Source organism: Stegodyphus dumicola, chromosome 3, assembly GCF_044657685.1.
Source record: "Stegodyphus dumicola isolate Sdum_Otavi_A_Nest chromosome 3, ASM4465768v1".
NCBI classification, from domain to species: Eukaryota; Metazoa; Arthropoda; class Arachnida; order Araneae; family Eresidae; genus Stegodyphus; species Stegodyphus dumicola.
The window spans coordinates 170,676,977-170,692,431 of record NC_140770.1 but is presented as its reverse complement, the minus strand read 5'-3'; positions in this window follow the sequence as shown (position 1 = coordinate 170,692,431).

Here is a 15,455-nt window from a genome sequence, read left to right as displayed (position 1 = left end):
TGTTATTTGTAGAGAACTTATAATTGCAAAAGTCAATAATAAGGTCTTTGATAATATTGTGCCCTGTAAAATGCTGTTTTACAAATTTTATAAGTAATTTTAAGAAATTGTGCTTACAAGTATGCAACCAAGTAATTGTATTTTTAGTGAAATTTTCAGTAAGAAAGTAATTATTAATATTATCGTTTAACTTTTTTGTATCTATTGTTGAAAGAAGTTTATTTTTTTGTTTATTACCTTCTCTGGTTCCTCGTAATGTTTTTTTACTGAATAATTTTAAATGGCTTAAGTTGGAATTTCAGAATTTAATTTAATGTGTTGATTGAATGTATTGAGTCCATAAAGGTAAAGTGTTTTGAATTTAAGCATGTAGAGTGACTCTTGAAATAATCTAACTTTGTATTCAGGCACAATTTCTAAAATTTGAATATTAATGTTTTTGAAATCATGTATTTGAAAATGTTCTAATTCAGCTGTATTAAGTGTGTTAAAATTAGTAGTTACAAATTTTTTAATGTGTGCTCTGTGGTTGTTAATTCAAATATTAAGACTATTTTTGGTCTGTCCAACATATTTAAGATTTCATGTGTTACAAGTGATTAGATAAATGCAATTATTAGTTTTTCAAAAGGGGAGTTTTTTAGTGGCTGTGATATTAAAAGGCATATTGCTAACTTTACAAGTAAGTCATTTGTTAGGATGACATTTATGGAAATTTATGTGATTGATACGAGCCATTATAAAAGTAAAGAGGGAGCTAACCTACAATACAGTGAATTTTTAAAGTAAAAATTCTTAACTCAATTTTTGAACAGGAAAATTTTAAAAAACTGGGAATTTAAATGTTATTGCTAATTAATTCACTAAATTAATTAATAAAAAATGAACTATTGTATTAAACTATTAAATTAATTAAACTAAATTATTTAGAGAGCGAGTTTAAAATTAGAATTAATTAAAATCAAAACAAAACTATTAGAATAAGAAAGCTGTATTTAAAATTTATAATAAAAAGAGAAACAAACCAGGTAATTAGCGCTAAAGCTGTTAAGTACAAACAAAATTGTTTCATAAGAAAAAATTGAATTTAATTAAATAAATTTAATTTAAATACAAATTTAATTAAATAAATAATTAAATAATTCTTTGCGCCATTGCTGCAAGGAATGAAATTTAAATTTAAACAAATTTAAATTTAAATTTTAACAAACACGTAGAAAGTAAAAAAGCAAATTTAAAGCCAAAAAATTTTTTTAAAATTTAAAAAAATGTGTAAACATATAAAAGATTTAATTCTCGAACTAATCTACAATATCATTTAAAGTCAGAAGCATAAGCAAATCAAGTGCAAAATCATTCCATGAAAATGAATTCACTAATTTAGCAAATTAAAATTAATCCAAGCAATTTTTTTTTTAAAATGTATAAGTGAATGACTGTTGAGCAGGCAGGAGACAGACTTATCAAGGGGAAGTTGCCTCCAAACCTAACTCTCCAATCATTCAATTCGTGTTTCGTCATTCATGCAGGCAAGGGTAAAAGTCAAAACCAAAAGTAAAAAGTGAAGAATGTCCAAAAAGAAATACCAATAAAGTGGTACCCTTAGAAATAAGCTTTTAAGAATTAAAGTTCTAAAAGGAAAATACTAATGAAGTCTTTTGAGAAACAAGCAAGTAAAGTCAAGTATTAAATTAAACTTTTTTTAAAAAATTAAATTTTTAAAAAAATTAAAATTTTTTTTATAAAAAACATTTATAATAAGTGTACTTAGCGTTATGTTTCCTTCATACAGAAATCTTAAGTCTATAGTCTATTTCTGTATATGGTAATCTGCATGTATTGTTTATATAGTAGTCTCAAGCGTATACATAGCAATCTCGAGCATATCGAAAATGTACTGTATCTGCAACATGTATAGTTAAATGCATAGCAATGTGATATTAGCCAGGTATCTGCAGCGTGCGTAAGCAGTATTTACAATGTATTGAATATTATGAGTAACATATCAACACTAAGTGTACTTAGCATTATGTATTCTGTATATAGTAATCCAAAGTTTATTCTGTGTATGGCATTCTTTATGTACTCTGTATATAGTAGTCTAAAGCATGTATATAGCAATCTCGAGCATAACGTAAATGATCTGTATCTGCAACATGTATATTTAAATGCATAGCAATGTAATATGAGTGAGGTATCTGCAGCGGGTGTAAGTAGTATTATCAATGTATTCAATATCATGAGTAACATATCTACATTAAGTGTACTTGGCATTATGTATCCTGTATATAGTAATCTTAAGTTTATTCTGTATATAGGAGTCGTAAGCAGTATTATCAGTATATTCAGTACTATGAGTAACGTATCTACATTAAGTGTATTTGGCATTATGTATTCTGTATGAGCAATGCATATTCAAAATTGATCCTCAGCATAAGTACTAAACTATACACAAATGTGGGCTTAATGTGCTAGTTATGTGTATCTTCCTTCTATGTACCTCCTTTATTAATAGTATTTATGTGTCATGTATGTGTTATGTTAATGTTTTTTTTCTTTCTTTTAATGTGTAACCAGTATGTTATGTAATGTATACCTTACAAACCTAAAATCTGTAATACAACATAAATAGCCATTGTATCTCTCATCTGCCCCTGTATGGCAATGTAATAATTCTTTTAAGATCTCAATAAACCCCCGGTAGATAGGGGAGGGCGCGGGACATATGCCTGTTTACCTCTGCTAAACACCAGGCGTCCCCGTCCTCCGTCACCTGTCACCTGCCTTTAATTAATCTGCAGGCAAAAGTTTTAGAAACATCAGCAATTTAGAAGTTTAAGTGACGCTAAGCCTAACAAGGCCGCCATTTGTTTACATTTGAAACTCTTAGTAGAATAGTGAATTAAGTCGGTTGGTGCACCAACTCAGTGTATTTTTTAGCTACTAGGACTAAACGTTAACGTTCAATTTTGTGCACCGAAATTCTGTCTCCTTGCTCCCTGGTCAAATCGCTTGTTATAGCGTAGAAATTCTAATTTCCACTGTAAATGTATTTGTTTTAACTCTATTTGGTGTTTTAGGTTTCTCTGCATTTTACAGTTTTAACGAACAGTAGGTTTAGAGACATTTTCCCTTGCTGCGAAATGACAACTGAATTGATTGAATGAGAAATACATTGAGTAGCCAAATTATTATGACCATCGCCCACTTTTCAGCGAATTCGTCTGGATGATATGGATGCCACGTTAAGTGTAAATGGTATTTAGCTACTGCTTAGAGAAGGTAAGGAAGCATTCCTGCACTTACGTTTGCGAATTTTGGAAAAAGCTGCTGATCTAAGAGAATTTGATAGAGAGCAAACTATAGTGCCCGAATAATCGGAAGGACTATATCCAAGACTCCACGACTTGTTCACGATCTGCCATTGGTTGTTCACGATCTGCCGTTGTTAGTATTTATGCAAAGTGGATAAATGACGGTAAAACCCGCAGTAGACGTCAAGGTGTTAGACGTCCAAGCGTCATCAAAGAAAAGGCTTCGGAGTCTCCCGCTTGGTACGACAAAATCGGCGCCAGACAGTGGTTCAGCTGACAGCTGAGTACAATGCATTTTCAAGTGCAAGTGTTTCGGAACACACAGTTCAGAGGACTGTTGAATATGAGACTGCGCGGCAGATGTCCCACTTTTGTGCCTCTGTTGACCAAACATCATTGTCAGCTACGCCTACAGTGACGTGGAGACTGGACCATAGATGAGTGGAAGACAGTTGCCTGGTACGATGAATCATGATTTCTTATTCATCACGTCGATAGCCTCGTCAGGATACACAGACTTCCAGGCAAACAGTTGCTCCCACCTGTAGAGCAAGTCATACACAGGCTGGTGGTGTCGGTATTATGCTTTGAGGGAGTACTCATGGGCAGCTCTGGCTCCCTTGAGGTAGAAAAAGACCATGAAACTTGCGGACTATCTGAATATAATTTCGGATCAGTTGCACTCTTACATGGCGTCTATCTTCTCAACTGGAAATGAAATCTTCGAGCAGGACAACGCCCTACAGTATATTGCTCGAATTGTGTTGGAGTGGCTCGAGGAGCATAAGGATGAATTCCAATTAATGACTTGGCCACCTAATTTGCCTGATCTTAACCGGATGGAGCACATTTGGAATGTCATGTAGGGCAGCTCAGAGCTCAAACACCACTATGTCGGAATATCTCGACTTTGTGTGACGTTGTTTAAACATTTGGCGCAACCTATTTCCAGTCATCTACCAAGAACCTGTGTCATCCTGTCCAAGGCGAGCTGCAGCTATTTTGCAGGCCAGAGGGCGCGTAACGCCTTATTGAGTAGATGGTCAAAATGTTTTGGCTTTTCACTATATATCCCTAATGAAATTCGAGGAAATAAGTTCAATGAAGTGCAGCAAAAACTGGATATAATTTAATAGTCCGTAAGAAGGAAGTCACGTGATGTCCACATCCGGTAGCTTTTAATAAAGAATCGGAATTCGATCCGTTTTGCTTTTATGCTTCTTATTCAGTCGATTTCTATTATTTTTTGGCCCTCCAATTTTACCTGAATTTCGTTTTAGAGCACCATTAGTGCAATCTTCTCGCAGATAATTGTTGAAAATCTGTTACTGTTTCGTCAGCCATATTCAGCTGACAGTATCGTGTCCTATAATACGCCCTTTTCTTGATGAAAAGATTGAAAACTTTACAAATAATCCACTGATTGCTGTCTTATAAAGAGAAGTAGAAAAGGAAAATATAAATTACATATATTTCATTAGTAAAACATAAATACCACAATACCACCATTAATCCAGCATTCGAAATTGTAAGCCTGAGATACCAATTCGAAATAATGACTCATATTAGGAACTAAATTAATGATGAAAAAAAAATTAATGTCTTTTTAAAATCTGTTGTCATTCTTACTGAGTCGTAAGGGTGAATCTTTCGAAGTTACGGATAGGTGTGATTATTTTAACACTCCTTTTTTTAGAACGCTCTAAGCTTAATCCACCGAATCTGAATCAAGTTATCTAAATGCTTAAACGAAATATTGATTGAATAATGGATATTTTCTGGACGAGCCTTTTCCTAATGTTCTTCTCGTGAACGAATATCATCCCCCAATTACACAGTAGCTACCAGGTACATTAAAAAATAAAAAAAAGCTAGATCAGCTACTTTTATTAAATTTGTTTTCTTTCAAAATGTCGCATGTAAACAAGCTGTGGGTGGAAAGATATGTTTTTACAATTTTCGAAGAGAAATATACCTCTTCCATAATTCAAAAACGTTCTGAAATATAAGGTATTAAAGTTTCTATGTTCAAAATAAGCAAAATTGTTAATCAGAAAGTAAAAAATCATCAGTCATTATTTCTACATGGAAGGGAAGACTCCGAAAGAAAATCTGGTACATAGTGTACTAAAAAAAGTACAAAAAAAAAAAAAAAAAAAGGTACATAGTGTTAAATCGTTGGTAACAAGGGAAAAATCAGCTGATTCAGAAATCAATTGCAAAGTCTTTAAATACATCTGTAGGAACACTAAATAAAATAATAAACCAAGATTTACAGCTTAAAAAATATAAAAAAGTAATATTCATCAGCTTTGGCCAAGGCATGTGGTTCAATGCAGAACAACTTCTAGAACTCTGTACGAAAATTATTTGGCAGAAGAAAAGTGGAAACACATTGTGGCACTCGATGAAGCATGGATTTACGTAAATGACTGCAACAAGAAAAGGCTGTAGAGACATCAGGTAATTTTGAAGCAGAGAAGATGAAAAATATGCAACGCCTTCGCCGGGAATCGAAACGCGGTTCTCTGGAATGCGCGCCCAGCGTGCAGCCCACTACATTACGAAGGCATGCGAAGAAGGCGGGAGAAATACCTTATAAGGTTTGCTATTGAAATGAAAGAGACAAACTGTTCAAATCTGCTTCCGTCAACGCAAAAAATGTTTCAGTAAGGGGTTAATGGTTATCGAGAGATCTTTTTCACGATGGAAATTTAAAATAAGAATATAGAAAAATATTTAAATTAATTCAATGTACTATGAAAAGAAAATTTTGAGTCCGATGTTAACAGAAAAACTCCATTTCTTTATCCCAGTGACTTTCGAAGAATGAAAATTTATCAAGATAAAGCAACAAGTCATACTTCGAAAATTACCAGTGCATTCCTTGAAAATATGAACATACATACAATGCCTATGTGTAACTTTTCAACGTATTCCTGCAAAGTACCTGACGTTTACCCTATGGACTATTTTGTGTTTGGTCTCTTGAAAAGAGCCAATTCTAAGTACAAGCCCACCACAATTGATGGACTCCGGTAAGTTGTGAAAGAGGAATAGAAATCAGTATCTCTGGAAATTAAAAAAAGCCCTTCTGTCATGGAGCTCGTGATATAGATTTATAATTCAGAAAGACTATCAGTCTGGCATTTCAAAAATACTCTTTACATTTTAAATAGAATTAAAACGGCATTGAAATCATTCTAAAATATCTAAACACCCTCTGTAACAGATTACATTTGGTAACAAAATAATTCATCTTTGTTTTGAATTCTGTATTTTCTTTTATTTGAACGAAATGAAGACAATTGCTGAATCTAATGAGTTTTTGATTGGCTTTCTACTTACACTATTTGAATGATTTAAGTAGAATTTTTCTTGTTTCTCGTTCGTAAATTAGAATGATTTTAATCCCTTACAAATGATTTTGAGCAAGACAATGCAGCACCTCACAGGTTGAAGGGAAAAAAAGAAAGATCTAAAAACATTTTAATTCAGGATTAGTGTTTATCTAGCACAAAGCTGCAAGTTACGAAAGAAAACGAGAAGAGTATTTCCTGAAGAAGCTTTTTATTTTACCCAAAGTTTCTATGACCTTAAACACTAATTGACAGACATTACACTAATCAGTATTCAGCCTGGTACAAGTGAGCGACTTTTTTTAGCAATAAATGATGCTAAATTTTATCCATTTAAAGGGCACTATAATTAAAGAATCATTGTAATCAGCTCAAAAACTGGTTACAGCTGCTTAGCGTTGTATCGGTGTATATATCGAACAGACTATATCGACCAAAACTATATCACCCTCTGACCCTCTGGAATCTATTTGAATGATGTTTTTCCGTCAGATCTATACACGTACGGACAAAGAAAAGGACGTTTTCCCCCGAAACGGATTGCAAAATGGATTTAAGATGGATTCAGGAGAAACTTTTATCCTAACGTCTGTACGTATGTACGTACGTACGTATGTATGTATGTATGTATGTATGCATGTATGTATGTATGTATGTATGTATATCCCTCTCTCAGGATTACCCAGACAGGAGAGCTCAGGGATTTTATTCTGATAAGTTGGTTAATTGTGCATTTTTGTGTTTTAAAAAAGTGATTGAATTATTTGTTCTTATGTTCTGGTTGAGGTTTTTATGCCTTTAGTTAATATGCATGCAGTAGTTGTAGAATTATTCACAGTTTAAAAGTTTAAATATCGCTAGGCCTAACGCAGTTGCCATTTGTTTACATTTGAGACTTACTAGAATAGAGAATTAAGTCATCCGGTGCACGAACTTCAGCGCCTTTTTGCCCTTGGGACCAAAAGTTAACTTTCAGTTCTAGGCGCCGAAAACTTTCCGAATTGTTTGTTTTTGAGTACAAACTCTAATTCTAATTGTAAATTTTTTTAAAACTTTTTTTAGCTGTATTTGGTGTTTTAGGTTTTTCTGCATTTTACAGTTTTAATGAAGGTGTTACGAATTTTTATATATGCCTTGCCGCAAAGTGTGAGAATTGAGTTATTGAATGAGAAACGCATCTCTAATGACATTCGAGGAAATAAGTTTAGCAGCAAAAAATGTGTATAATTTAATAGGCCGTACAAGGAAGTCATGTGGTGTCTACTAAATATATATATATATATGGAACTGTCTAGATTGCCTCGAGCTGCCTGGATTTAATGCATCTGTGTTAATTATTTTAAGTGTTAGCGCGTCAAATCATTCAGCGCTATATTCATCGAAGTCAGTTTGAAGAGACAGATCAAGTAAAATGTTTTACTCGAAACTGAAATGTTTATATAAACCATCCATGCGAAACAATGTTTTTTCCCTATATTTTTATTCGGGATCTAGATCGTGAAACAGTTTCATCAGTGAAATTCAGTCCTTGACAATGGCATGTTGGCTTTTAGTCTTGGATCTTGGACAAAATGTGGGTCACTGCCATGAAAACACAACATTTTACTCTGTTTTATGAGTGCGTAATAAAGTAGCTAAATCAGATTAGCGGATTTATAGCCTATTGTATGTAAGGCTGTAAAAAAAAAAAAAAAAAAAAAAAAAAAATTCTTACTTTACATAAGAGAAAAGGATAAGCAAAATTTTACTCAATAAAAATAGTCGCGTTTAAAAACCAAAGAAAAAAGTGGTAAGCAGCCCTACTTGTTTTTTCTAGGTGTTCCCCTCGAGTGCTAAAAAAATTGGCTTTCATTCCTAACGCAAGTAACTTTTTTCTATAACAGCAGGAAAATGGTTTCTTGAAGCAAGTATATGTCACTCTCTGATTATCCTTTCAGTATCATCTACTGAAAAAATTGACGCGAAGATAAGGAAAATTTTTAAGTCTAGAAAATAATAAATAACATTAATAATCAAAATTTAATGATTCATATTTAGAATGAAAACCCCATAAAACAAAGAAGGATTGCTTAAATAGATGTACCTTTCATTTCTATGACTATTTTTTTAAATTAAAGTATATACTATTTTCAGGCCATTGTTAAAAAGAGCAAAATAAAAGATTTTTTAATGCTGGAGATGTGAAAAATATGCAGTGCCCTTGCCGGGATTCGAACTCTGGACCTCCCGAATACGCTTCGAGTGTGCTTCCAATTATACCACAAAAGCGTAAAGGAAGGAGAAACCACCTTATAAATTATGAGTTTAAAATACATTATTTTCTTTGAATTAAAATTGCGATGCAAGATATTTATTACTCCTCGACAGATTAGTGTGTTTCTGTTATTCAACCCTCCGGAAAGGGAACGGATCCGAGTGTCTTCCACCGTTCATTCCCTATCACCAGCCTCTCGAGAGGATTTTCAGCTCGACGCATATTTAGAGTAAGTACCCCATGCCGCACAGACACTATACATTTACTACCGTCCATACCTTCTACAGGATTCGGACCCCGAATCTCCGATACGGCAGTCAGAGTCACTAACCGCTATCCCGGTTGGACAGTGGTATATAGATATGAAGGGGCATTAGAAGGAACTTACACGAATTTTAGTTCGAAAAATCTTGAAACGTTTCCTCTTCAAGACTCGCGCATGACCTTCTGTTTATTCACTAATATGCTGTTTAATAATAGGAGGCAGTAATATGCGGTATAGTAATGGAAGGAATGCTTTAAGTTTTGAGTTGCTTTAAGTTGCTTAAGACCTTAGTATAGTTATTCTGCCTATTTCTCTATCTGTCTGCATATATGTCTGTTATTCTGTCTGTATCTGTCTGCATATATGTCTGTTATTCTGTCTGTATCTGTCTGCATATATGTCTGTTATTCTGCCTGTATCTGTCTGCATATATATCTGTTATTCTGCCTATTTCTCTACTGTTTACCTTTCAATTAGTCTGCTATTTATCTATCTGTCTGCATATATGTCTCTTATTTTGTCTATTTCTCTATCTGTTCAGCTGTCTGTATCTGTCTACCTATATATTTATTACAGAAATCTTTGCATCTGACTTCGAACAAAAGAATTTAGAGATAATACTTCCAATGGGAAAAGTACTTAAACACTTCTGGTGCGAGAATTAAGAATTTTATAGCCAGTACTGTTCTACCCAAGATGAACCGAATAGCTGCAACGTAAATAAATGCTAATTTCAGCTTAAAACGCTCTCGACAAAGGCATCTCTCTTCGTATTAAATAGTCTCACAAGCTAGCCTTAATTGCCTAACTAAGCAGCAAGTCCAAGAAGAAGTATTAATCCCCAAACTATCACAACTCTTTTACATATGCTCTTTAAATCTGTTGCCAAAATCCTTTGAATTCGAGTCAAAAATTCGTTTGGAAAACTAATATAAGTGAGTAAATTCATTGTTGAATATTTTTTAAAAGTTTTCAATTAAAAGCATGGAATTTTTTTTAATTATTAAATAAGGTGAATATTATACTAATAGGTTGGCGAAATTGGTTCTTACGTGTTAGCGCAACAACCTTAGTAGAAGTTGTCAGATTTTTACCAAGCACCAAACGGTGGCAACTATGCCCATAACAATTATTTAGTTTTAATAGTACCTTTGTCGTTAAAATCCCACCAATGGCCGAGCGGTAAAGTTGCTGAATATGGTAGTTCAACCTGGGTTTAATACCAGGCGAATGGACTGGCTGCATGAGCGCTTTCATGGTTTTCCCCATGTGCAAAGTGGATACAAACAGGTCCACCCTAGAAAACCCTTTACAAAGGTATCCTGTTTTTAGGATAGCAAATAGCATTTGCATGCTTTGCCAGAGTACAATAAATCAAATTTATCAGATCTATTCCATAAAAACATCAGGCAACTCTCTTTCCGAGGCATCTTTAAGCTTTTCTTGTCTTTCAGCATCCCTCGAAGATGCTTGAAACTCACTAAAAAACTAAAAAATTGTCTAATGTGATTTGCTGGTGGTTAAATTTCGAAGGATGTCAAATGTGAGATACGGCATTGCCATTCAAAATGGTAATGTTGTACCTTGCCATAATCACCATCTTTAAGTAATAGCGCTATTTTAAAGTAATCATAGCCAGCATCTTTAAGTAATTTAAGTGTCTCTTTAGTAATTCTGACACGCTTCTCTTTCTAGGGCTCAATTAAATTACGAAAACCCCAACAGCAAACTAGTTTTTTCAAGCGCAGTTCTTAATGAATAATTTTACGTAATCCGGAATTACTGCTGACAACGGCCTTTCTAGGTGTTCTTCATCCTGAGGAGAACTGCGAAATTCGGTTAACCATCTGAATAACCAACCATCTGTGAAATTCTATTAACCATTTGAATACAATAGCACGAGATGTATCTTCATTTCCAAATGCTAACTGTAGATCTTGAACATCTTGATTTATTCCCACTTTAAAATCTTTGAAATCCACAGCGCGATAATGTTCTCGAGTCAAACTCCATTTTTCCTTCTGTATAAAATATATTCTACGCTAAACTACTTGCAATTGGGCAATAGAAAAACTCCTGATAGGCTAAAATAGTTCATATTTTTAAATATAACTATTAATGAGTTTCTGCCACTTATCATCTTCGCGTATCTAAAACATTTTAGAGTTACCTCCGTAATATTTTCAGGGTATCTCTCATGTCTGCATTTGTAGGAAATTTACCATTTTCAAAATTTTCTTCTTCCGAAGTTGATCACATGATGTTCTTGTAATTGTTTCAGAAAACGACTGGCAGAAATCTTCTCCTGCCACTAAAACTTTTTCAGATACTTTTTGGGTTGAAAGAAATTATTAAATATTTTAACACGAAAATTAAGTCCGTCTAGAATTTTGCTGTGTTATTCGCTAATTCTGATTAATTCAGTCGATCTTCCTAAATCTTCAAAAACCAGCTTCTTTGTACATGGCAGCCTTAAATCAAAACTAAGCTTCTTGGAAACTTGATCTCTTTTTTGGCAACACATCTCTGGCATTTGGCAATTTCTGTTTCGGTCTTATTTGGCGAATATATCGCTTGTTTGGCGATTTTATTTTAGCTCAAAATATACATTCTGAAATATTCTGATAACGAACTTTTGATCACGATAAGCGATCGACCTTCCGTTGTTTCGCATAAAAATGGGCGGAATTTCGCCATTTCGTTTACACGAAAGATAATTTTAACCAGGATCACCTGTCACGGAAAATAATTTTAACCGAGATTACATTAATCCGCGCCTGATGTAATACAGTTTACATGTTCTGGACGTAATATAACGTAGAAAATCTGTATACATTTCAGAAAAATAAGGATAATTTAATGAAATTCAAAATTTAAAAAAATCAAAAAAGGAATTTGTTAAGATTTATTTAGATGATTTACCTGATATTATGTTGTAGAAGAATGTGAGCAAAATTCGTAAACGCAAGTGATCAAAATTAGCAAAATTTTTTAAAATATGATTATTGAAATAAATTTCCTGTTTCTAGAAATGTTTTCTCTTTCCACCTCCTTTACCAGACAAAAATTAAATTAAAAAAGAAGGATTTGCAGATGAATGAATTCAATACTCTCGTTTAAATCTTTTATTATTTTAACAACAACAACAACAACAACAACAACAACAAAAAAAAAAAAAAAAAAAAAAAAAAAAAAAAAAAAAACTCTAATAAAATTTAGCTTTTTTGTTATTATATTTTTTATTTATTATTTTTATACATATACTCCAGACTTTCATTATAAGTAATGGTAATATACTATTTATAGGTAACACTAGATATAAAGTAAGGAAATTTAAATGAAATGAAAAGACAGTAAGTTATGTATAGTTGTTGTTTTAATTATTTCCTGTCACGAAAGAGACAGTAGTGGTCCATTAGCCATGCTTAAAAAGGGAAAGTCAAAACTCTCTTTCCATTCTACAATTCGGTCAAGCACTAAAACACTTATCATTACATAACGTTTGAAAAACAAAAAATAGAAACGTGACGAGGAAACTTAAAAATTCCAGTAATACGTATATCCAGAATCCATGGAATGTAATAAAATCTTTCAAATCACTGGAGCTGATGGTATTGCCATTAAATTGATATGATATCTTATTGTGCGGATACTTAACAAAGAGCAATCTCTAAAATATTATTACTCTCACATATTAACCTCGTGAGAATAAATGAAGAAGCGCTTTAAACATGTTTCACGTAATAATTATTATTTCATAATTATGTGAACGAAAAAAATGCTTACGCTTTTTAGCTCTTAAGTTCCTTGATTTTATTGCGAAAACAAAGGTAAAAGTCTAATTAGAAATTTAGTAGTAGTCAGTAGGTGACGGTTAATGTTGTTAATATCTAGCTGCTAAACTTTCAGTGAGACTGCTGAAGTAAGTGCAGGAACTAGGCAGAAGAAGGATTAAAAGAACGCTTTATTATATATTTTTAAATTCACAATGCGTCGACTTGACAAAGACAAACTGCGTCTCGCTCGACTATCAAGAACTAAAAATTCGAAAGTATTAACCAAACAGTAGAATTTCCCCCAGGGATTCTAGACATCAGTATTTAAATCATTTCTCCTTAATGGTAGAATTTGCATTTCTTCACGCGCGCAATTAATATTCTGGTGATCGCGGTTAATTTTATCATTCGAATGTTATTAGATCGAATTGTCAAAATTCCGCCTGTTTATTTTCGAACGTGGAGCATAGAAAATAAATGAAATGAAAATGTTGAAAATACATCGTTAACGTGATTAAAATTCGGTTAATACGTTCAAAATATTATAGAGTAAATTTTTTAAAATTAAAATTGCCAATTACGATCAAAATTAGACCATGAATTTTCCAAATGACAAAAAATGTCGCCAAGTAAGGGATTAAATTGAAGGGTTTATATTTATTTTAAGCTATCTTTCCTGTCAAGCCTTTACTTTTCCCTAGAATGGCCAATGCTAGAGTATGTAAACTGTAGTAGAGCGCGCAGTATATTCAAATTTAGCAGAAGCAAGTTGAGTTTAAATAGAAGGGAAACGAGTTTGTAAGTGTGCTTCTTGAATCCCGAACGTGAAGGTTGCTAGGTAAAAATTTAAGAACCCCGCGTTTTGGTCTGTGTGCCTATCTCGGCAGTTTGCTGAATCCTTCAACTGCTTAATTAGTAAGCTCACTGAATCTCAGCTGTATTTTTAGAACGCGGTTAGGTTAGTTAAGATTTCAGAGCCTCGTGGATAGTGATCTAGCTATTTAGTCATCCAGTCATTATTTTTTCAGTTTTACATCCTGTTTTTGTTAAACCGCCGGGTCGGCGTAGTTTGTGAGTGTCAAGGGGACGCAGCTGTTATTTTTAAAGTGGAATAAAAAGGGCTTTAAACCTTTCTTACGTGTTTGTGTAAATTTACATTTCGTAGCAGTCACTACCACAGTTGCTGACAAGTTGGGGCCACACGTTACCACATTTGGCGCCCGAACATCTTAGGAACTCAGATGGCCGAAAATTGGATGGAAGCCCCTGTACAACTCCAACAGCAAGAAATGGCGAACCAGTTAGAAGGGTTTGGATACCTGGTCCAAACGATGAGAGCATCTATCAAGCCAACCGTCAATTTCGACGGAAAAAATTCGGTGGCGATATTCTTAGAAGGCCTCGAAAATCACTTCCAGTTTTACCCTGTGCCTGAAAGGCAAAAAGTTGCCATTGCCACGTCTGCAGTAAGAGGACAGGCCTCACTATGGTGGAAGAGTATAGGGAAATTTTTATTAGGAGAATTCGGAGGCCAAACGTATACCTTTGAAAATTTTAAAATATCATTATTAAAGGCCTTCCCCATAGTGAAAGACCGAGCAAAGCTAAAAGCCGAACTTTATAGTTTTTATCAACGTAATATGGAAGATTTGACGGACTTTATTCTGCGAAAAGTTAAGCTGACAGTCATGCTGTATGAAAAGAAACCCAACAAGGAGATAACTGAAATAATTTTACCAAGATTGCTACCTGCTGTCCAAGATTACTTGGAAATCCGAAATCCAAGCACCTTGCAGGAACTCTTCGAGTTGGCGGTCAAGTTCCAAAACCGACGAATAGTGGAAAAATCTAGAGGGGCATCGTATTCTCAAGGTCCCCGAAGACAATTCTCAAATCCACAGACCAGTAACACAAATCGCTCTTATCGGGGAAAGAGCTATCAAGCCAACTCATCGAAGCACGAAGGTCAAGGAGCAAAAAGCAAATTTGAAAAAAAAAAAAAAAAAAAAAAAAAAACTGTCCGCGTACCCAAAAGACTGAAGTTGAAAAGAAAGCTTTAAACGATTAGAGGGGTCTGTAAAAGCGAGGGTCCAGACCCCGGAAGTTTCGCAAAATCTCTCAAGAAGATACCTAAACACGGTCGTGGTAAAGAATTCACAATTACCAATTATAGAAGTCTTGGTTGGCGATGTACCAGTGGAAGCCCTCATTGATACAGGGGCAGAAGGTAATTTTATGAGTGATAAATTTTTCAATAAGAATTTTAATAGATTATTTAAAAATAAAAACACAGAAATTATAGCCGCCCAAAGAAAAACCTCCCAATGTATCGGGAAATTATCATTAAAAATACAGATAAAAAAAGATGAGAGCCTTAAAGTATTAATTTTTGTGGTGAAAAATTTACAGAATCCAGTCATCTTAGACATGGAGCTCTTTAAGGCCGCGAAAGCCAAGCTTAATTTTCAGGATAATTCGATCATTCTG